General features: G+C 37.5%; 1 pseudogene; it reads right to left on the bottom strand.

Annotated features, from left to right (window-relative positions):
• Window positions 1-1,443: 1,443 nt before the first annotated feature.
• Window positions 1,444-25,009, bottom strand: part of LOC102875598 — a 94,679-nt pseudogene continuing 71,113 nt past the window's right edge.

Genomic DNA, 25,009 nt, shown 5'->3' with positions numbered 1-25,009 from the left:
AGGGGTTGCACCATTTTACACTCCCACCAACAGTGAATCAGGGTTCCAGTTTCTCCACAACCTCGCCAGCATTTGTTGCTTGCTATTTTTTCAATAAAATGTTTATCATATGGTTCATATAGGCTGTTTTTACACCATACCTTTCCCGTTTCCTTTAAACATTCCTCCCTCTATCCACCCATTAAATTGTGCAACCTTATGATTATACCCCCACACTGCCTGTCCTATCCTCACCTCCTTAAATCTTCATACATGTTCTACAATAATGGTCTATACAGTATTTATCCTTATGAGACTGACTTAGTTCACTTTGCATAATGCTCTGCAGTCCCTCCCAAGTTAGGTAGTAATTTACAGAATCGTTGCTCCTGCATTCTGAGTAGTATTCCATTGTGTGCATGTACCATAATTTCTCAATGCATTCTATTGTGGGTGGACATTTGGTATGATGAATAATGCTGCTATGAACATTGGTGCACAGGTCTCCATTTGTGCCTCAATTCTCATTTTCTCAGGATATATTCCCACTAGTGGAATAGCTCAGTTATATGGAATTTCTATGTTCAGCTTTCTGAGGAAATGCCAAACTGCCTTCGCCAAACTGCCTTCCAGACTGGTTGTAGCATTTTACAATCCTATCTAACAACATCCTCCTCAATATTTATTATTGCTGTCTTGTTATGCTTAGCCACTGAGTAGCAAAGTTTTTTATTTTCCTGATAAAAAATATCTTAACAAAAAGCATCAAACTGGTTTCATTAAAAAGAAATTAAATTTACAAAATGGGCAAGAGACATGGAAAGACTTTTCACAGAGGAGGACATTCAGATGGCCAACAGACACATGAAGAAATGCTCCAAATCACTGGCAATAAAAGAGATGCAAATCAAAACCACGATGAGACACCATCTCACCCCAGTAGCAATGGCAAAGTTCAGCAGGACAGCAAATCAAAAATGCTGGAAGGATGTGGTGGGATAGAAACTCTTATATATTGTGGGTGGAATTGTAAAATGGTACAAATATTCTGGAAGGCAGTTTGACATTTCCACAAAAAGCTGAACATAGACATTCCATATGGTCCAGCTATTCCACTGATTGGCACATACCCTGAGAAAATGAGAACTGAGGCACAAACAGAAACTTGCAAACTAGTGTTTATAGCAGTATTGTTCTCCATACCAAGAATATGGAATCAGCCCAGATGTCCAACCTCAATTGAATAGATTGAGAAACTAAGGTACATTCTCACAATGGAATACTACTCAGCATGCAGGAGCAATGATTTTGTAAATTACTACCTAACTTGGGAGAGACTGGAGAGCATTATGCTAAATGAACTACTCAAGGACAAACACTGTATAGACCATTTTTTTTGGGGGGGGGGCTGCTTGATCAATAAATTTATTATGTTTATCTGAAAAATCTTCACAGAAAATCGGTTTAGCTATCAGCAGCCCGCTCCTGAGCTCTGAGGAAGCTTGCCTTCGTCTGAGCTACCCGATCTTTCTTCTGGGCAAAAGACATTTTGGGGCGATTCCACCTCTTCTTTTTAACATCTTTCTTAGGCTTCTTCTCATAGACTGGATTCTCTCGTATGGCAGCGTGTGCTTTCTTATACCTCTCCTCCATCATGTCTGGAGCTACGGTGTTCTTTATGTATTGAGAGAACTGTTTCTTATAAGCGTCTTCATCTTCTTCCATTAGGCAACGCATATAATCTGCAACATTCTGACCCATGATGTGTTTCCGATGTACTTCTGCATTGAATTCCTTGCTTTCTGAATCACAACCAGGGAATCGCTTGGTACTAAAATAAAATTTTTATTTTAGTATAACTTGACAATAATCAGCTCACTATACTAGTTTTATTAACTACAGGGTAGCTGCCATCTGTATAGACCATTATTATAGGATGTGTATGAAGATCCAAGATGGTGGAAACAGAGGAATGAGGTTGGGTGAGGGAATGAGGCTTAATCATAGATTTGAGCAATTTGATGGGTGGAGGGAGTGGTGGGTAAAGGAAATGGTAAAGATCTGGTATGAAAAACAATGTATACAAACTTTGTAAGGAAACCAATATGAAATAAAAATTTTGTTACAAAACCCCAAATTAAATGTTTAGAACTAGAACAGCACATCAGCAAAGAACTTCGAGAAGTGCAGGCTGTGTTTAGAAGGGATCCTGGTGCTAGGGATACTGTAGCTAATTTTAGATGGATCTTGGCTGAAAGCAGGGAGTACCAGAGCAATGTCTATCTGTGTTTCATTGACTATGCAAAGGAGTTTGACTGCATTGATCACAACAAACTGTGGCTGGCTCTGAGAAGAATGGGAATCCCAGAACACTTGATCATGCTAATGTGAAACCTATACATGGACCAGGAGCCAGTTGTCAGAACAAAGCAAGGAAACACTGCATGGTTCAAAATTGGGAAGGGTGTATACCAAGGATGTGTCCTGTCTCCATACCTTTTCAATCTATATGCAGAACAGATTATCTGGGAGGCTGGGTTCTATGAGGACGAATGTGGCATTAGGATTGGAGGAAGACTTATCAAAAATCAGCTTTATGCAGATGACACAACCCTGCTTGTTGAAACTGAAGAGGATCTGAATGAAGCGCTTGCTTCAGAAGGTCAAGGACTGCAGCTTTCAATAAGGATTGAAGCTCAGCATCAAGAAAACAAAGATTCTCACCACTGGGCCAATTGGCAGCATCATGATAGATGATGAAGAATGTTAACAGCTTTAGTTTGCTTGATTCCAAGGTCAACACTCTTGGCACCAGCAGCCAGGAGATTAAAAGACGAATTGCTTTGGAAAAGTTGGCTATTAGAGATCTTGCCAAAGTACTGAAGAGCAGTGATGTCAGCTTGGAGACGAATGTACGCCTGATACAGGCCATGGTCTTTGCAATCACTTGCTATGCATCAGAGAACTGGACAATGAAATGACTAGGGATGATAGAAGAAGAGTTGATGCCTTTGAGCTGTGGTATTAGAGAAGAGTGTTGAATGTACCATGACCTGCTGAAAGAACAGGTTAACCCTGGAGAAGGTGAAACCATGCTGCTCCTCATAGGCAAGGATTCTGAAGCTTCTTCTGATATACTTTGGATATATTGCAAGGAGGATTCAGTCCTCGGAGAAGGATGTCATTTTTGGGAGGGTGGAAGGACAATGCAGGAGAGGAAGACCCTTGATGAGATGGATTCATTCAGTGACTAAGGTAATGGGGGTGGCTGTGTAAGAGACAGACTGGCACAGGACAGAGCAGGGTTTAGGACTGTTGTATATAGGTTCGCTATGAGTCACAGGTGACTCAACAGCACATAACAACAACAACAACATACACTATATAAAAACAAACCAACTTAAATGAGTTTAAGGTTTTCTGCACCTTTTTTTCTTCCTCTAGATTCCTTAGAATAGCCAGTGTATAGAATCATAAGCTGCTTGAATCCTGTGATTATGTTACTCATTTGGAATAAACTTGGGTTAATTTGTTTCTGTTGAATCTGGTTTTAGGTTTTTCTTTGTCATCCTTGTTGATTTAATTTTATGTTTTGAGTATGCTGAACATTAACATGATTCCATATGTCAAAACATTGCACAAAGTATACTCATAGATGTGCCACTTTCTCTACTCTCCCTTCTACTCCTTTTGGATAAGAAATTTTGTGATGTTCTGGTTTATCATTCAAGTGTTTGTTTAGGAATAAAATGTTACATCACCCTCTAGCTCATACCATATATATGCATGTGCGCGTGCGCGCGCGCGCACACACACACACACACACACACACACACACACACACACACACAGTATGAGTTCCACTATATGCACTTTAAAAAGTATTATGTATGCAAGAATTACTTCTTTTTTGCTCTTTGCTTTTCATAGCTTTTAGTGTATGTTGGAAATCATCCTATAATAATTCATATATTTTACCTTCTTTTTTGAATGATAATTTAACTGAGATTAAAATTGTAAATTGACATTTGGCTTCCTTCAGCACTTTAAAAACTTTTCCCTACTCTTTTGAGGGGATGTCTTGGTGTTTCTTTTAGGATTCTATCAAGAAATTGAGCATGTATTTACCAGATACATACTACACATACATAAACATATGAACACACACACACATACACACAGAGTTATTTAAAAATATTATTGTTATTGCTATTACTATCATGTTAGATCTGACTCATAGCTGATCTTCTAACTGGTTTTCAGAGGCAGTAAACAGCATGGGAGTAGACTGCCCATCTTTCTTCTGTAGAGCAGTTGGTGGATTCAAACTATGTGTCTCTGGGTTGGAAGCACAATTTCTTGCCACCAGGCCACCAGAGCTCCCTTTGAAAGTATTAGTATACACATTTACAGGGAGCGAAAAGTCCAAAATCCACTAGTCAAGTAGGAGCCTAAAGACTTTTACAGACTTATATTTCAAGATCTTCAGGTCATGTGTTGGGAAAAGTGTTACGTAAGATGAGAAAGTGAGAACTACCAAAATATCTATTTATAGTCTGGAGGCAGAAAACATACTAAGGAAACTATCTTTTAATTGACTGCTGATATTATATTAATCAGTTTTGAACACAATATAGAAGGAAATTGCATTACATTATATTCAATTACATTGTAGAGCAGAAACTATTCTAGCTGATGAGAATAATTTATCATTTCTAAGACTTAAATTGAAATTCTTCAGATTCATTGATATGTTGTGGCATAGATTTGTCATAACAAATTATCATTGGTATTAGGAGGGTATTTTTACTCTAAGGACTTAATTTTTTTAAATGTTGGAAACTTCTCAGATATTGTATTTTATTTTCATTCCCTCTTTTTATCTGGCGCTCCTACTGAATACAAGTTTGAGTAGTTTTATTTATTATCTCTGATCCTAAATTCCTTATTTATATTTTGTTTTGTTATCTCAATATTTTTAATGAATTTCATTTGTCATGTCTTTTTTCTTTTCTTATGCTTATTCACGTATTATTTATTATTTTTCCACATTTTTTGAAAATTTAAATTGTCATATTCATCCCATTATCTCTATGAGTATCCTAATACTTTTAGTCTTTGTCATAGTTCCTTAATATTAATTTCACAAGTAATGAATTACTGTTCTGATCTTTCATTGCTAGTCTTTCTTAGCTCTAGTTTTTTTCATGAGTTTTAGAATCTTGAGAGATGGATTAATTTGGAGGCAGAGAAAGTGTTTTATCTTTTGTCTACTGATACAAGACCAGTGAAGAAAAGGAAGACTCTCAGAGAGATGGGCTGAAAGAGTGACTACAAGTTGCTTAACTGTAATGGGGATTGTGAGGATGGAACAGTATAGGGCAGTATTGTTTTTTTTTTTTTAATGTATTTTGGCAGCCCAAACTGTACTCACTATAGGAAACCAACATTACTGCTTTAACTTTTCTTTTTTTAATGTATTTTATTTTATTTTTTCCACTAATTTATTTATAAAATTCTAATGCAAATTTGAACAATTTCTTTCAATTTTCCTCAGTCCCCAATCCATCAAATTGTACAACCCAATGATTAATCCCCTCTTCCCCCTACACATCCACATCCCTCTGCTTCCAGCCTCTCCCATCCCTCCTGGATCCTTATACTCATTCTACAATAATGGTTTTATACAATATTTGCCCTTGTTGGACTGAGTTAGTTCACACAGCATAATGCTCTCCAGTCCCTCCCAAATTAGATAATAATTTACAAAGTTATTGCTCCTGCGTGCTACATAGTATTCCATTGGGTGAATGCACCATAATTTCTCAATCCATTTGGTTGTGGTTGGACATTTGGACTGTTTCCATGTTCTTGTGATGGTTAATAATGCTGCTGTGAACATTGGTGTACAAATCTTAGTTTGCGCCTCTGTTTTCATATTCTTAGTGTATATTCCAAGTAGTGGAATAGCTAGGTCATATGGAATTTCTATATTCAGCTTTTTGAGGAAGCACCAAACTGCCTTCCAGAATAGTTGCGCCATTTTACAATCCCACCAACAATGTATAAGAGTTCCTTTCTGGCCACATCCTTTCCAGCCTTTATTACCTGCTGTCCTGTTAAACTTTGCCACTCTTACTGGAGTGAGATGGTACCTCAATGTGGTTTTGATTTGCATCTTTCTTATTACTAGTGATTTAGAGCATTTCTACATGTGTCTGTTTGCCATTCGAATATCTTCCTTTGTGAAAATTCTTTCCATGTCTTTTGCCCATTTTGTAGTTGGGTTCTAAGTCTTTTTCTTGTGGAGGCCCAAGAGTATTCTGTAAATTGTTGTTATAAAACTTTTGTCTGAGATGTTACTACCAAATATTTGTTCCCAGTCTGTAGGTTTTCTTTTCACCCTATTGGAAAAAGTTTTTGATTCACACATGGGTTTAATCTTTAGAAGGTCCCATACATTAATTTTATCCTCTTTAGATTGTGTATTTCTGGTTGTATTTGGCAGTCTCTTTATACCTTGGACTACTGCTTCTAAGCTTGATCCCAGTTTGTCTCTAATGAATGTTATGGTTTTGGACTTAATTCCCAGGTCTCTGATCCACCTTGAGCTGATTTTTGTGTATGGTATGAGATGTGGATCCTGTTTCAGCTTTCTGCAGGTGGAAGTCCAGTTTTGTCAGCACTATTTGTGGAAGAGGTTTTCATTTCCCTATTTGATAGTTTTGGTTTCTTTGTTGAGTATCAGTTGACCATAGATAGCTGGGTCTATTTCTGGGTTCTCAGTTCTGTTCCATTGGTCTAAGTGTAGGGCAGTATTTTGATCTGTTGCTCATAGGGTCCACATTAGGTTGGATCATCTTTCTTTGGAATGATAACAAATATGGATCTCTTTAACTTGGATGGCTATACAATGATCTTAAAAGTCTCTTCAAATAGATAAGAGACTATGTTTAGCATTGTATTCATTTATTCAACATCTCAACTGGTATTGTATCAGTTGCCAGACCTTTATTTTTACTAAAGCCTTCAGTGCATCTTGGACATCTTCCAAGACTCCATCTACAGTCAACACTCTTGGTGCCAGCAGCTGTACAATCAGGCGATATAATGCATTGGACAAGTCTATTACCAAGAACTTCTACAAAGTACTCAGGTACAATAATGCTAGTTTGAAGACTGAGATGCACCTGATATATGTCCTCTTTTACATGAACTATCTACATGTTGTTGAGTATCATCAAGTTGGAAATGATTGATAGCTGGCCCTCCAGTGGGGTTTCAGAGGCAGTAAATTGCTCAGGAGAAGATTGCCATCCTTCTCATCCAGAAGAGCTGATGGATTCAAATTGTGTGCTTTTGGGATTGTAACACAGCATCTTACCACTAAGCCAAAAGAGTTACCTAGATTAAGGTCAAATTTCATCCTCTACCCAGAGCCATGTCAAAACATCCCTGGGCAAAGTAATGTCAGCTGTTGTTGCTATTCTCTGTTGAGTCAGAATGGACCCATAGCTGATGCTGATCCTCCAGAGGCATTGAATCTCATGTGTTTTCAGAGGCAGTAAATCACACGAGATTGCCCATTCTTTTCCTGTGGAGCAGTTGATGTATTTGAACCACATGCCTTTGAGATTGCAGCACTTCTTCTTACCACTAGGCCACCAGAGCTATCTGTAGGCCTAGAAGTCTACACAATTTCATTATTTCAGTTGATCCACTTTCTCTCTGGGTCGTAAGCTAGAAGAACTCTTTTTAATCAACTACCTGTGTACACTTTCTTTGTCCACCTACCACCCAAGGTTGGTTCTTCATGAGTTGATCCTTCTGGCTGCATACAAAGCTTTCCTCTTGGGTACCTCAAGCTACATCAGAGTCTAATTCCCCTTTATAGGTTCATTAACTCTATGGAATAACTCATAATATTCACAGAGACTTATAATTATAGTTAACCATATACTACACCCAGAAAAGATGCAATAAAAAGACAATTCTTGTATGGCCAAGATGAGTTTCTGGCATGAGCCTACATTATACTTGGGAATTTGCCTCCCTATATCCTGTGCATGAATGTTCTTATCACTCCAGGATCTTCCCTCAAAGGGGAAGCTCAAAGGTACATAGGTACATAGTTTTTGGGGCCTCAATGAATAAATATGACCGAGACCTTAATAACTAGTTACGGCATATCTAATTAATGAACACACAAAATTGACTGCCTTATTCATGCTTCTATCTCTTTCTGAAGTTTGCTATTAAGTGGGATCTGTGTCATCTTTAGCAGTGTAGTCTTTATTCATTTGTGAGCCTTTAAGTTAGAAAACAAAGGCACTTTGATTGGTTACGAGTTTTAAAGCCATTTTTTTTCAAGAACCAGAAACAAAGGCCAAACAGAATTCTTTGTCCCACAAAACTGACATTCTTGTTCTCTTCACCAACAATTTCCAGTTGAGGATATTAAAATGTCAGGATAAAATGATTTATCTAAATCGTTATGGCTAATGAATAGAAGTACTAAGGCTCAAAACCAGAGTTTCTGGAATCTATAATTTTTCAAAGACAACAAGCAAGTTCTACAGGCTTTTATTTTTTATTTAGGATTTTCCCAAACTTCTACTGTTTGGGGCTTTCTTTTCCATTTGACTCTTTAAGGAATTGAAATGATGGAAGGGCCCTGGTTGGTAAATAAAATGGCATTGGTTGTATTTTTGGCTTGAGAAATATATGAGGCCTGAGACTCAGTTTCCCCTTTTAGAATAGTAAGTGGTTTGGCTTAGATCAGCTTTAAGTTCCATTAACAGTAATTGTCTTTGAAGGAATATTCACTCAGTTCTATTCTCAGCAAGCTACCACTTGTCTGTCAGTTTGCCATATTGTGGTGACTTGTGTATTCCTGTGATGCTAGAAGCTATGCCATGGGTATTTCAAATACCACCAGCAGAATCATCCCTGTTGGACAAGTTTTACTGGCAATTCCAGACTATGACAGACTTAAGAATCAGTATTGGCCATTAACTTCTGAAACAATAAACTTTCAAAAGCCCTATTAATAACGGAATAACATTGCTGGATATAGTGCCAGAAGATGAATTCCTCTGGTTGGAAGACACTAACAATGAGACTGGAGAAGAGCTGCCTCTTCAAAATAGTCTACTTTAATGATGTGAATGGAGTAAAGATTTCATCCATTGAAGGACCTTCGTTTGCTGATGTGACAAGACTCAAAATGAGAAGGAACAAGCTGCCTCGGAAAAAGACATACTTCTGGAAAAGGTGGAGAGGGTCAGAGAAAGACAGGAAGACCCCAAATGAGATGGATTGACACAGTGATTGCAGCAATTAGCTTAAGTATGGTAAAGATTGTGAGAACACAGCATCAAGCAAGATTTCAGGCTGTTGTTCATAGGGTCACAATGAATCACACTCAAGTTGATGGCACCTAATAACAATTCTCAACAATTCTTGTGACATAGTGTGTTAAGTGTTGCACTGTCAACTGAAGGTCAGTAATTTGACTCCATCAAACTGTACCTCAGGAGAAAAATGCTTAGTTTCTTCCTGAAAAAGATTTATAGCCTCAGAATCCCAAAGAAGGGTGGCTATGAATTTGAATCAACTCATTGACAGTGGATTCTCAGCAAGTTGCAGTTTACTTATTGAATATCATTTATACTTTAAGCTTTTAAATGTATCGATGAAAACTGATAATGCTATCTTCCAGTGATAGAGTGGAGCAACTGGAACTCAATGTTGCTAAAGTTCATTGTTGGTAAGATTATAAAATATACTTAAGTATGGAGAAGTACCCTGAAATTTGTTATAGACTTAAACATGGATCTGACCTGTAACTGAGCAAATCTACTTGTAAGACTTATGAATAAGTTAAGGGCCCCCATAGAAACTAATAATTAGATTTATTTTAAGGAATTGGCTCCTACAATAATTTGGGCTTGGAGAAAGTGGAGAAAGTGCTGTCAGAAAGGGAGGAGACTTAAAGCATTTATTGATGAAGGTCAGAGACTACAGCCTTCAATATAGAGTACATCTCAACATTAAGAAAACAAAAATCCTCATCACTGAACCAACAGGTAACATCATAATAGATGGAGAAAACATTGACGTTGTCAAAGATTTAATTTTGCTTGGATCCACAGTCAACATCCATGCAAGGAGCAATAAAGAAATGAAAAGACATGTTGCATTGGGAAAATCTGTTGTTAAGGACTTCTTTAGACTACTAAAGAGCAAGGATATCAGTTTAAAGACTAAGGTGAACCTGATCCAAGCCATAGTATTTTTCAATTGTTCCCTATGCAACTGAAAGTTGTACAGTGAATAAAGATGATTCAAGGAGGGAAAATGGATGGTCAAAGAAGGATTTATGCCTTTGAATAGTAGTGTTGATGAACAGTATTTAATGTCTCATGGACATGCCAAAGAACAAAACAAATCTGTTTTGGAGATACTGCATTCAGGTTGCTTCTTAGAGGCAAAGATGGTAAAACTTGTCTCACGTACTTTAGAAACATTGTCAGGAAGGACCACCCTTGGAAAAAAGACAGTAGATGGTCAGTGAGGGAAAGAACCACCATCTTTTATAGATGGATTGACACAGTAACTTTAACAATGGGCTTGAGCAATCAAAGATCATGAGAATGGGGCAGAACAGGGCAAGGTCCAGAGCTGTTGTTCATAGGGTAGCAACAAATCATAATTAATTGACTGAATGGAACCTAACAATATAAGGTCTGGCATATTCAAAATCTGTAGTTCAAGCTTGTGAATGGAAACTCTGAAAGTAATTGATACTGCAACTTTGATATAGAACTTATCCTTTTATGGAAAATTTAGTATTTCGCTCTCAAGACCTTTCGGCCAACTGGATGAGGTTCATTCACTTTACCAAGGGTTGTAGTTAAGTGCCATGGAGGTGGGTACAACTCCTAACAACCTTATGAACAATAGACCTGAACGCTGTCCTATCCTGACTCATCCATATCATCCTTAACACAGACAGTGCATCAGTTCATCTTGTTGAGGGTTTTCCTCTCCTTTGCTGACCCTTCATCTTTCCAAGTATGCTGTAGTTTCTAAGGATAACTCCTGCTAGTAACATATGCAAAATATGTGAGACAAAAATCTCATAATCAGTCTACGGCCATACCACCCTGAACGCGCCCGATCTCGTCTGATCTCGGAAGCTAAGCAGGGGCGGACCTGGTTAGTACTTGGATGGGAGACCGCCTAGGAATACCGGGTGCTGTAGGCTTTAAAAACAAAATCTCATAATCAGCCTTCAAGGAACATTCTGATTACACTTTCTCCAAGATATATGTGTTTATTCTATTGGTAGTCCATGAAATATTAAGCAGTCTTTTCCAACATCACAACTTTAATGTATCTATTCGTCCCCTGTCATCCTTAGTCATTATTCAAGAGTTGTTGTTGTTGTTATGTGCCATTGGGTCACTTGTAACTCATAACAACCCTATACCCTATATACATTAGTTCGGAAGCCTGCCCTATCCTGAGCCTCTCTCATTGACTCCAACACACCTGCCCCCGTTACCCCAGTTACAGTGTCAATCCACATCATCTGGGGTCTTCCTTTCCTGTGCTGTCCCTCCACCTTTCAAGCATGAAGTCCTCTAAGGACCAGTCTCTCCTGGCCATGTGCCCAAAGTACAAGAGACAGAGCATAAAAATCCTTGCCTCCGAGGAGAAACTTGGTTTCACCCTCTCTAAGACAGACTTGTCCTTTTGGTGTTTCATTGTATGTTCAATACTCTTCTCCAACACCATAACTCAAGTGTATCAATTCTTCTTCTCTCCTCCTAAGTCATTGTCTAGCTCTCTGATGCATAACAAGTAATTACAAAGGCCATGCCAGGATCAGGTGCACCTTAGTCTCTAAACTGCTCTTTAGTACTTTGGAGAGATACAAGGGTATATCTTTTATTTCCAGTCAACCGATTGTAGATGCTTATCACATTAATAAAATACCTGCATAGCAGCATTAGTGTGTTTGGTTAATAATGGGGTATTACAACCCTGCCCTATTGGCTTCCATGGTAGAATTCTCACTTCCCATGATGAGGACCCAGCTTTATTCTCACCTCAGGCACAATCACCAATGGAGACTTATGTACTGCTATGATGCTGAACAAGTTTTCGCAGAGCTTCCATCCTAAGACAAACTAAGAAGGTAGACCTGTTTATCCTACTTTCAAATATCTGTGAATGCAATATCTATAGATCACAATGAGCCTCACTACATGGATCATGTGGTGATGACGGAAAACCGGGAGGTGTTTCCTTCTGTTGTGCATGGGATTGCTATATGTTAGGAGCAGATTCAACACAGCAGAGAGCAATAGAGCCTACTCTACTTGACACATACAACTAATGATTCCAACATATGAAAACAGGTTCACCAAAGACTTAACCATGTTTATAATAGTCTTATTCATGAAAGTAAAAATCTAGAAACAACCTAGGTATCTATTACAAAGCAATAATAAAAAAAAATCATTATATATTTATTCAATTAAATACTGTTGCTAATGTTATGCATCACTGAGTCAGAACCAACTCATACCTAATCCTCCAACTGGTATCAGAGGCTGTAAATCAAATCTTATGTTGTTAGATTTCTCCCATGGAGAAACTGGTGGTTTTGAACCACATGTCTTTGGATTGTTAGCATAACTCCTTACTGCTAATACAGCTCCCTTCAATGAAATAGTACTATTTAGAAAAAAAAAAAAAAGAATGAATCACTCTCTTTATTATGACACAACAGCACGAATGGAAAGTAAAAACTCATATTAAGTCAAAGATGCTACATTTTAAAGAGACATGCTGTCTGATCTGTATTTGAAGTCCAGCCCAAGCACAAGTAAACTATGCTAATAGAGGACAGAATTTTATTGAATTTGTGTGGAGCTCTTGACACTTTCTGAGGTAATGAAATGTTGAATATTTTATTTGAAAAGTGGTAATACAGATGTGAAAAAAAAATTCATCAAAACCCATTGAAAGGAATCCTTGACATCCATTTTATTATATGTTCATTATCCCTTGAAAAAAAAATAGCCATAGAGAAACTGACACATTTCAGACTCTAGGCACATGTGAAGATTGTTGCTCCTGCTGGGAAATATTCACAACTCATATTTGGCCAGTACTTGGTTAGGGATAGATGGTTATCAATTGGTAATTCACATGCTAAGTATATCTTACTTGCTACATATTTTCTGGGCCTTTCTTTTTCTTGGGGATCTGAGGAATCACAATGTCAATCTTATACCAGAATGGAAACATTTGGTGTCCCAGCCATAGAGTGGTGGACCTCGGCAAAGTGAATGCTGCTTTCGAGCAAAAGTGATCAGGAGCCCATGAACCAATTCTTCAGCTTTGAAGAGCTCTGCTGGTCTCACTACGCTTCTGCTCAAACTTCTTTCCCTCCAAGGTTCCTATCCTTAGAAGGTCCTGAAGATCTAGGCTCACATATCTACTGCATATAAAGAAAAGAGGAAAAATAAGAAGTATCTCTGTTAATTGTGCACCAGATAAGTGATTCACTTACAAGTGTTAAACTCTAGACTTGAGACAATGGAAATAAGTGATCTCAGATGCTGTGACATTTGATTGGACTGATTCTATTTCACACCTTGTAATTCACCTTGAATTTCCTTAACACAGAGAGGTAAATTCCAGTGGTTAGTACTTCTGTAAATAAAGCTGAAGCAGTCATAAACTGTCTGACTGACACATTAAAAAGGCTATTGAACCAATTCCAAGCACAGCAGGATATTTAACTACTTAGAATATTCTTGCTGTCTACACACACACACACACACACACACACACAAACACCGGATTTACTTGTGTTTCTGTGTAGCAACAAGGATAGGAGTTTTTGTTTTGTACCTGGGTGTGAATAAAACCTGTAGAAAAGAAAGATAATAAAAAGGATAATATGGCATGCTAATTTTAAATAATTTCAACTAATTTGAGTTGAGTTCCTATATTTATAATATAAGGAGATAGAACTTAACAGAATTATTGAAGAAATACTTTGTGATATTCTCAGAGTTTTGCAAAGTTGAAAGGAGGCGCCTTTCACCATCTCAATGTGGAAATCATCAGAAACCTAAAGCATTGACAGTTCTGGCATGGACATTGAGTGATGAAACCTAGTAAAGCCCAGAGAAGAAGGGAGGTAGGGTAAATATCTAGTGGTAAGGAATTTCACTGTCAATCCAAAGATATGTGTTCTAATCTATCATCTGCTCTGTGGGAGAAAGATGGGAAAACTCTTCCCATACAGTTTACTGCCTTTGAAAAGCTGCTGGAAGGTCAGCTATAGGTTGGTTCTGATTCAATGGTACTCAACAACAACAACATTATAATTTTCAGACTAGTTTGAAGGCTTAAGGTACAGACTATCCAAGGACCTTCAGGCACAACTGGAGCAGGAGCCATGGAATTGTTTTGTTACCTTGTGCATGACATCTTGGCTTTCTAGATATAAGTTTCCTTGTCTGGGAAATGAGCAATTTGAATTTGGTATTACAGATTTATGGGAAGCCAATACTAAATATTTGAAATAAACCAAATGCTATCAGGATGTGGGGGAGGTGAGGTACAAGCTAGAGGTCACCCTGAGGCACTAAGGCAATCCTTAAGGGTTTACCAGATTCTTGCATTTGCTAACCCCTCCCTCCTGAGTCAAGGGGAAGGTTTTTTTGTTTGTTTGTTTGGCTTTTTTTTTAAATTTTTTTATTTTATTTCATTATTTTTTGAGTGTTCCGTCAAATCATATCTGACTGATAAAGGAGGAGATTGTTCCTTCTTCTCCAGCAGAGCATCTGGTGGATTCGAACCGTGTACCTCTGAGATTGCAGTGCAGCTTCTTGCCACTAGGCCACCAGAGCTCACCAAGGGGAAGGTTTTCAATAGAAAGAGCTTGGCTTCATTTGCATTGAATTCTCTTTGTGATTTACTTCCTGATAATTTTCAATGAAGATGTAGGGAAGTTGAAATGAGAACTGCTGGCCCCCGGTTTTTCATGCTCTCTGTTCTATCTCATTCCTGGCTGTCTGTCTCATTATTAATAATTATAAAAATATTTTACCCTCAGTCTGCAACATAGATCCCTATTAATTCTAATGATTTAATGTTTCATTGACAATTAGTTAAATTGTTTTCCAGGTCCTCACATCTAGTTTATTATCGCAAAATTCTAGCTATGAAATTATAAACACACAATTATTCGTGATGTTTGGCAGATCAAGTCAAATCCTTCTTTTATCTTCTACTGGCTGTGTAACTTTGAACATATTTGTTCACTTCCATTAGTGAGCTGAACAGAATTTCCAAAGGGCAAAAAAGAATACAAAGTGAAGTATTTAATGAAAGGTGCAAAATCTGGTATTAGAAATGCAAAGGGAAAGAACAGACTCAGCATTTCTCAAGTTGAAAGAACTGAAGAAAATATTCAAGACTTGAGTTGTAATACTGAAGGATTCTATTAGCAAAATCCTGAATGATGGTTTAAAATCAGGAAAGGTGTACATCAGGGTTATATCCTTTACATATACCTACTCAGTCTTTAGGGAGCTCTGATGGCCTACTAATAAGAAGTTGCACTGCAATCCCTAAGGCATGGGGTTTGAACCCACCAGCTGCTCCACCAGAGAAGAATAGGCAGTCTTGTCCTGTGCAATTTAGTGCCCCTGAAAATCTGTTGGAGGGGCAACGCTGATTTTATAGTACACAGCAACATTCAAATCAGATGTTGAGAAAATAGTTTGAGAATCTGGAACATATGAAGAGAATGTGGCATCAGAATTGGAGAAGGAGGCATCAACAACTTCCATTAAACAAATGACACAGTTGTGCTTGCTGAAAATGAAGAGGAGTTGAAATACTTGCTGCAGATCAAAGACTAGAGCCTTCAATATGGATTAGATCTCAATGTTAAGAAAGTAAAAATCCATGCTACTTGGAAATCCAAAATATCTGTAAATGTTCACTAAAATTAATAAAATAAAATTTTAAAAAATTAAAATAGTATATTAACAAGAAACTTCCAGATTCAAGCTGGATTCAGAAGATGCCAGGGGACCATATATATCATTGTTGTTGTCAGAGAACTTCAGAAAGATGGTTTCTTATGTTTTATTGACTGTTCAAAGGCTTTTGACTATGTAGATCAAAACTGATTATCGATAATGCTGAGAAGAATAAAAATCTCAGAAAACTTACCTGCACTAATGTGAAGCCTAATATATAGACCATGAAGCCACTGTTTGTACAAAACAAGGAATTACTGTATGATTAAAAACCAGGGAAAATGTAAAAAAAAAAAAATAAAAATAAATCCATGCTACTGAACCAATAGGTAAAATCATGAGAAATGGAGAAGAGATTGAAGACATCAAGGATTTCATTTTACTAAGATCCACAACCAATACTCACGGTAGTAGTCGTCAAGAAATCAAAAGACACATTGCATTGGGAAAATCTGCTGTCAAGGACTTCTCCAAGTGATGAAGAGCAAAGATGCCCATTTGAAGACTACGGTATGCTTAACAAAAGCCCTTGTCTTTACAAGTACTTTCTATGCATCTTGACAGTTGACAATGAATAATAGGAACCAAAGAAGTACTGATGTTTTTTAATTGTGTTGTTGCAAAAAAGTACTGGATGGTTATCCCATGGACTGCCAAAGCAACAAACAAGTCTGTCTTGGGGGAAGTGTCACCAGTGTGCTCCTTAAAGGAGAGGACAATAAAACTTCCTCTCAAATGCTTTGGTCATGTTGCCAGGAAGGTCAGTCCTTGGAAATTGATGTTATGCTGGAAAAGGTGGAGTGTCAAGGAAAGAGAGGAAGATCCCTCAACATTATTGCTTGACATATTGACTGTAATATGACTGTAATAATAGGCTAGAGTGTGTCAGGGATAAGATGGTGAAAGACATTGAAACGTGCTACAAGTAGAGCTCTCTTTAATCACTGTTGTTATTGTTGTTAGGTGCCGTTGAGTCGTGGGTGACTCGTAGTGACCCTATGAACCAAAGTCCTGGACACCTATGTAACTTTTGTCCTCTCTCCAGGTTCATAGGGTGTTCAGAGGCAAGCTATTATGGAAGTGGATGCCACTTCTGCTTCCAAGCTCTTTATTCACTACACATTAGTATTTCCTGCAATGGGGTAAGGTGAAGGGGCCAGAAACAAGTGAACAGATCATATACAGTGGCAATTTAGCAAAACAAGTGAAAAAGATTTATTAAGGTAATACAATGGAGGCACAGCTGGTGAAAGATAGAGACAGACCATATGAAAGAAAAAAAGAAAGAAGAAAAGTGGTGATGGTGATGGTGGTGGTGGTGGTGGTGAAAAATACCCCTGGAAAGTAAAGGATGTAGCAAAAAACCTTTTTGTCCTTTGCCAGCAGAAAAACAGAGGGACCCTCAGGAATGTGCTGCTTTTATTCACTCCTGTTCCTAGTGAGACCATTATTAGCCTAGCTTTGCCTGGAGACCTATGAGATTTTTTGGGATTTGGATCCCCTGCATTCCTGGAGAGGTGGTTTCTACCTGATGTAACCCACTTTCTGGCTCCTGACAGAAGTACTATTGGTTTTTTACTTCCCTTCCTATCTCCTCTGAGAAAGAGATTAAGATTGTTAAAAGGTTCAGATTACTTGGCTCCACAATCAACCCTCTTGGTACCAGTAGCTAGCAAATCAAAAGACAACTTGCATTGGGAAAATCTGCTGTCAGAGTACTGAAGAGCAGTGATGTCAGTCTATATACTAATGTGTGCCTGATCCAGACCATGGTCTTCACAATTACATGCTATGCATCTGAGAGATGGACAATGACTAACGAATGATAACAGAACAATTGATGCCTTTGAGTTGTGGGGTTGGAGAAGAGTATTGAATATACCATGGACTGGTAAGAGAATAAACAGGTCCATCCTGGAGATGGTAAGACCAAATAGCTTCTTGGAAGCAAGGATTTTTAAGCTCTGTCTGACATACTTTGGGAATTTTGCAAGTAGGGACCAATCCTTGGAGAGGGACGTCATGCTTGGGAGGGTTGAGAGACAGCACAAGAGAGGAAGACTCTGGATGAGATAGACTGATTTAGTGACTAGGGTAATGGAGGTAGGTGTGTCAGAGATGATAAGGTTGACTCAAGATAGAGCAGAGTTCAGAGTTCAGAGTTCAGAGTTCAGATTCAGAACTGTTGTACATAGGGTCACTATGAGTTGGAGTTGACTTGATGGGACATAAAAACTACAACAATGGAGGGAGAGAGAGAGAGACAGAGAGAGAGATGATAGATGATAGATAGATAGATAGATAGATAGATAGATAGATAGATAGATAGATGCTAAGTAGCAATTCTATCCCTTGACAAAGCTCAGATCTATTGTTCATGGGTCACTATGAGTTGTAGTCAACTCAGTGGCTTCTAACATCAACCACAGTAGTCCAAAAACAAACAGATCTATCTTAGAGGAAACATAACCAACATAACCATCAAGTCAAGGATAGTGCAATTTGCTGTTAAATACTTTGGACATGTCAGGAGATGGCAGGTCTTTCATCAAGACATCATGCTGGGAAAAGTAGAATATCAGGGAAAGAGGGTAGGATCTCAAAGAAATGGATTGGCACAATGATTGCAACAATGGACTTGAGCCTGGTGTATATTGTGAAAGTGATGCAGGATAAGGCAAGACTTTGATCTGCTATTAGTTGTAGTGACTTTCATGGAACCTAATAAAAACAAACAACATGATCCTCTATTTTCTCATCTATTTAATGATAATCACACCACTTTGTGCCAGTATTGTAAAAGATAAGCCTTTAAAAATATGAGACACATGGTAAGGGTTCAGTGAATTGCTATTACTATTATTTAAAAATTTTCCAATAACATTAACTGTCAGCCTATGAAGAGAAGTGGAGTCATAGTGTGGAATATATCAAGCTGCTAATTGAAAACTCTAGAGTTCAATTCCATCAGGCATTCTACAGGAAAAAGATGGGCAGTCTCAGTTTGTCCCCCCATAATGATTTACAGTTTTGGAAACAAAATGAAAGGTCTCTCTGTACTGAACTCAGTGAAAATCTGAATTTTTACTTCTATGCATTAGCATAGAAGAAAAAAGAAACCCCTGTGACTTTATAAACTGCACAAATACAAATGACAAATAAATTGGCTTGTATGTGAACTTATCAAGACTTACTCAATTGAACATTTCCCTTCAAGATGAAATCTAACATAAAAAATGGGGAGATGTCCTTTCAAAACCACACTGTTGTCTCACTGTTTCATTACTCAAGTTTGTCTGAATTCCTTACAGACTGTCATTCTTCATGTTTCTCTCGGCAGTTATCTCCTCATTCCTTTTTTTTCTGAAAAGAATCTCAAAAAAGTATGAGAGACTTCACTACTTTTACAATTAAAACCTTTTTCCATCTAATTAAGGCAACTTTTTCTTAATTGGACTAACTATGACTTTTAATCAGCCTCTGGAGATTAGCCATTCCTTCACTACGGTTTATGTCTTTTTGCAGCTTACTCAGAAGGGCCAGCTCTCTTTATTTTTTCCATACCTGTCCTGAATCTCACATCCTCTGTGGCCCAAATTGAGGCTAGTCTTCAAAAACATTGTTTTCTTTGTATGATACACATTACTTGATGCCAGTAAAACAGGTCACTTAAGTCTGTCTACATAGTTACTGCAAATAGTTACCGTGCCCCATCTTACTCAAATGTTTTGAGAAGACACAGTGTTTCCCTGGAAGAACAAGGAAGCCACATTTCTGTCACTTCTGTCTCTTCATAAATAGTAACTGATTAATAAAATATGATAAATAGAAGTTGAGACAGTACATGCACACACATTACTAAGAATATTTGCAAGCATTTTCTCACATTAGACGCTCAGCAATCCTGTGAATAAAAGTATGACATTGTTTAGTAAATGTACACTGTTTCTGTGGATGAATGGAAGATAACAAGTATGCTGTTGAATCACGCATTTTTAAAATCATAATACTGAATAGTGACTTTATAATTCTGAAAAATTGTGTCTTAATATCTTTATTTTCATTTTTCATGTATTCTAAAGTGAAGGATATTTTTTTACAACTTTTAAAGTATGAGTTTTAAAGTTTTTCAAGACTAATAGAATATATTGTATTCTCTGAAATTCTTGTGATATAGAAAATTCTTCCTTTCTCTGAGCCCTGTTCTATCTTGAGCCAATTTCATGCACACCTACCCACGTTACTCCATCTCACCCAGGGTCTTTCTCTCTTGTGCTATCCCTCCACCCTTCAAGCATGATGTCCTTCTCCAAGAACTAGTCCTTCCTGGCAACATGCCCAAAGTATGTCAGACAGTTTCAAAATCCTTGTCTCCAAAGCTACCTAGTTTCTCACTCACAAAATATTTTTAAACAACTCTCAGATTTTTTTACTCTTAGTTCTTTTGCTTTACAAAGAGATATTTTGCAGTTGTTTCTTCCATTTTATTTTTTGTTTCTGTCTACTTTGAGTAGCAATATGACAGAGTGCTATACAGTGTGAATTGGAACTCCATTTGTGAAAGTAATTAAACTACACTACCAAAATTTTAAACTACAGAAATTATAGAAAAAATTATTTAAACAAATAAAATGATAATAATTCTTATCCCATTAATTTATTATAAGAAATATGAAAATTGCTACATGTAAAATAGCTAAAAAAATTACTTAAGAGTGAGGAAAAAACAAATTGTTCATTCTAATTATGTATTTTTCCCCTTCAACTATATTTGTTGAGTTAAACAAGATTTCTGTCCTTCCTAATTCCCCTTTCTTCATCTGTCATAGCAACTCTCTTAAAAAGAGATTATGGAGAGATTATCACTACTTATCTCTTATCCACTACTGGTGGGAGTGTAAAATTGTTGCAACCACTATGGAAGATGATCTGGTGCTTTCTCAAAAAGTTGGAAATAGAAATATCATTTGACCCAGCAATTCCACTACTGAGAACATACTCTAAAAAACCCAAAACTGCCTTCCAAATATATGTATGTACACCCATGTTTTATTACTGCATTTTTCACAATAGCAAAGAGGTGGAAGCAACCCAAGTGCCCATCAACAAAAAAATGGATAGAAAAATTATGGTATATTCACATAATTCAGTACTAGGCAGCAATGAAAAAAAATGAACTTGTAAAAATATTACACAACATGAGTGTCCCTGGAGGACATCACACTGAGTGAAATATCTCAGTCACAAAAGGATAAATACTGTATAACACCACTCTTACAGAATAGGACTGACATGGGAGGTTGGGAAGAGAATAGGAAAAGAGTAGGTAGATAATGAACACTACATTAGAGTAGATGAAGGAAAGAATTGTTTAAAAGGAATATATGAATAAACATTATATGTATGACAACAATTCAAAATAAGAGGTACATTACAAAGCGGACTGGGGAGGGAGAGAAAGGAGAGCGAGGAAAATGTACAACTATGAACAAATGAAAATTCAGCTTTTCTGTAAACTTTCATCAAAATAACAATTAAAATAAAATAGTTTTTATTAAAAAGTAAAAAAATTGGTCAATAGCTTTTACAAAGTTGTACATCTTTGAAAGAACAGACTGTTTCTTCTTTCCCCCGAACCCTGAGAAGTGGCTGTTGGGTTCAAACTGTCAACCTTTCAGTTAATGTTTACTTAGCACACTGAAATATCTATGAATCTGAATCAACATGACAATTTAATGGTTCCCCCCCTTTCTTTGTGATGTGTTTTTATGTGCCATCGAGTCATAGATGACTCATAGTGACCCTATGAATGAAAGACCTGAACACTTGTATAACTTTCATAATTTCTCTATGTTCATAGAGCCTCTGGAGGCAAGCTATTTTGGAAGTAGATGCCACTCCTGCTTCCAAGCTTGTTTTCATTGGGGAGCTCCACCAAAACACTGTTCACCATGGATAACCATTATCGCATTTGACACATCATTGTCACAGTGTTTAGCATCACAGCAACCTTGAGTTATCTCTGTACAGCAAATGAACAGACCACTACTGTACCACATAGTAGAATGTTTGACCAAAACAATTAAAACCTGGCCTGAGGGCCACAGATTAAAATCACCTACCTTTGGCTTGGTAGCATAACTTTCTATCTACTAGGCCAATAGAGCTCTTTTGTTGTTATTGGGTGCCATCAAGTCATAGATGACTCATAGAGACTCTATGAATGAAAGACCTGAACACTTGTATAAATGAAACGGATGCATCTAATTTATATTGCTTCAGTGTTACCTTTATATGTGGCATATTAAGTCAACTTTACAGAATTAATAAGTTTACATACAAAAAAAAGTTTACATACAATCAAATGTACCAACTTAAGTCTATGTTTTAATGAATTTTTCCATATTTGTATGTTGTTGTTGTTGTGTACCATTCAGTCAGAACCAACCCATAGCTGCCCCTCCAGTGGGTTTTCAGAGGCTGTTAATCTCACTGGAGGGGATTGCCCATCCTTCTCCCATGGAGTAGCTGGTGGGATTTGAACTGCATGCCTTTTAGGATTGCAGTACAAATTCTTGTCACTATCCTCTTTTAAAAAAAATACGAGAGAACATTTGATCACTTAAAATAGTATCTTATGCTTTCTCTCTCCTGATCCCTACTCAGTTTTTTATTCTCCCCAGTCCTCTTTTACTTCAGTTCATCAATGATCTATTTTCTATCATGCAACACATTTGTGCTTTTTTCTAGAGTTTTTTTAAAACATATACACTTAAATACATTTTGCTATTATTATCTGAAGTTATGGAATACCTTTGCTGTTGTTATATGCTATCAAGTTGCCTGTGACCCATGGTGACTCTGTACAATAGCTCTGAATCCTGCCCTATCTTCAGCCAATCTCACTGTCTCTGACAAACATATTCCCATTACCCCAGACATTGAGTCAATCCATCTCATCAAAGGTATTCCTCTCCTGTGCTTTCCCTCCACCTTTCCAAGCACGATGTCCTTCTCCTAGAAGTAGTCTCTCCTGCCAACATGCCCAAAGTATGTGAAAAGGAGCTTGAAAATTCTTTCCTTGAAGGAGCAACTTGGTTTCACCATCTCCAGGATAGACCTTGGTCCATGGTGTGTTCATTACTTTTCTCCAGCACCACAACTCAAAGGTATCAATTCTTCTTCTATAATCCTTAGTCATTGCCCAGCTCTCTGATTCATAGTAAATAATTGCAAAGCCTGTGACTTGGATCAGGCACACCTTTATCCCTCTCCAAATAGTTGGAGAAGAGTCCTGCATATCCCTTGTACTGCCAAAAGAACAAAGGATCAGGTAGGATTAAAACCTTCAATATAGATTATATCTCAATATCAAGAAAACAAAAATCTTCACCACTGGATCAATAGACAACATTATGATGTTATCAAGTGCCATCGAGTCGTAGAGACTCATAGTGACCCTATGAATGAAAGATGGATAAAATATTGAGATTGTCGATGATTTCATTTTGCTTAGATCCACAGTGAACACCTTTGGTTCCAGCAGTCAGAAGATCAGTAGGTGTACATATAACATTGGGAAAGTCTGCTGTCTAGTATCTCTCTAAAGTCTTGAAGAGCAATGATGCCAGCAGTGATGAAGATTAAGGTGTGGCTCGTTCAAGTCACAGTCTTTCCAATCACCTGCTATGCATCTCACAGCTGGAAAATAAGTAAAGGTGCATTTGAGTTATGATGTTGGAGATGAGTGCTGAGTATTCCATGGACTGCCAATAGAACAAACAAATGTGTCTTGAAGAAGGTCCAACCAGAATGTTTCTTGGAGGCAAAGATAGCATTGTTTGTCTCACACATTCTGAATGTGTTGTTAGCAGAGGTTCCTCTTTGGAAAGGGATATCATGCTTGGAAAGGAGAAGGGTTAGCAAAGGAAAGAAAGGTCTTCAGTGAGATAAATTGATACAGTGATGGTGGCAATGGATTTAAATGTGTCAAAGATGATAAGGATGACTAACGAAAGGACAGAGTTATCTATTGTTCATAGGGTTGTTAAGAGTTGTTCTTGATTCACAAACATTTAACAACAACACATAATAGAAGAACGTAGTAGTTTTATCTAAGTCTCACCTCTGCTATCTATTTTGTGATAGTCTAGTCACAATATTTATAAATTAAGCATCACAAATTATTTAAATGCAATCTAAATTTTCTATTTCACTTACTCTAAGTGTTTCTCATAGTTTATGATATTTATTCCTACCCATAGTGACTACGGTTTAGTTTGTATTTTATGCAATTCTTTTGTTGTTGTTGTTGTTATGTGCCATTGAGTCATTTGCTGCTCATAGTGACCCTATGTACAAGAACCCTAAACACCTTTCTATCCTGTGCCAGCCTCACCATCTCAAACACACTTGTTTCTACAACTCCACTCACAGAATCGCTCCATCTCATCAAAGGTCTTCCTTTCTTGCACCGTCCCTCCACTCTGCCAAATATGATGTCCCTTTCCAAGGACCAGTCCTTCCTTGCAACATGCCCAAAGTATGTCAGACAAAGCTTCAGAATCCTTGATTCCAGGGAACATTCGGGCTTCACCCTCTCCAGGACAAACTTGTTTGTTCTCCTAGCAGTCCATGGTATATTCAACACTCTTCTCCAGCATCACAACTCAAAGGCATCAATTCCCTTTCTATCATCCCTATTCTTTTACAGGAAAAAAAATCTCTCTGACAAGCTGTCAAGTCATGGGTCAGAAAATGGGACATTAATTCTGAAGGCATTTGGTAGAAGTGAAGTGGTATCCTGCTGGAGGGTGGAGCTGGGAAATAAGGGGGTTAAGGCACTGGGCTAAGGGCAGGGACTACACTGTAACTAATGGTCAACTCCAAAATGAGGGATTTATCTTTCACTACTCCACAAATTGCTGTCTGTCAGATACTCCTCTAAGTCT

Source organism: Elephantulus edwardii, unplaced genomic scaffold, assembly GCF_000299155.1.
Source record: "Elephantulus edwardii isolate Elephantulus edwardi_28Jun2011 unplaced genomic scaffold, EleEdw1.0 scaffold00199, whole genome shotgun sequence".
Classification (NCBI taxonomy): Eukaryota; Metazoa; Chordata; class Mammalia; order Macroscelidea; family Macroscelididae; genus Elephantulus; species Elephantulus edwardii.
Note: the sequence above shows the minus strand (reverse complement) of the source record. Positions and strands in the feature narration are given on the sequence as shown.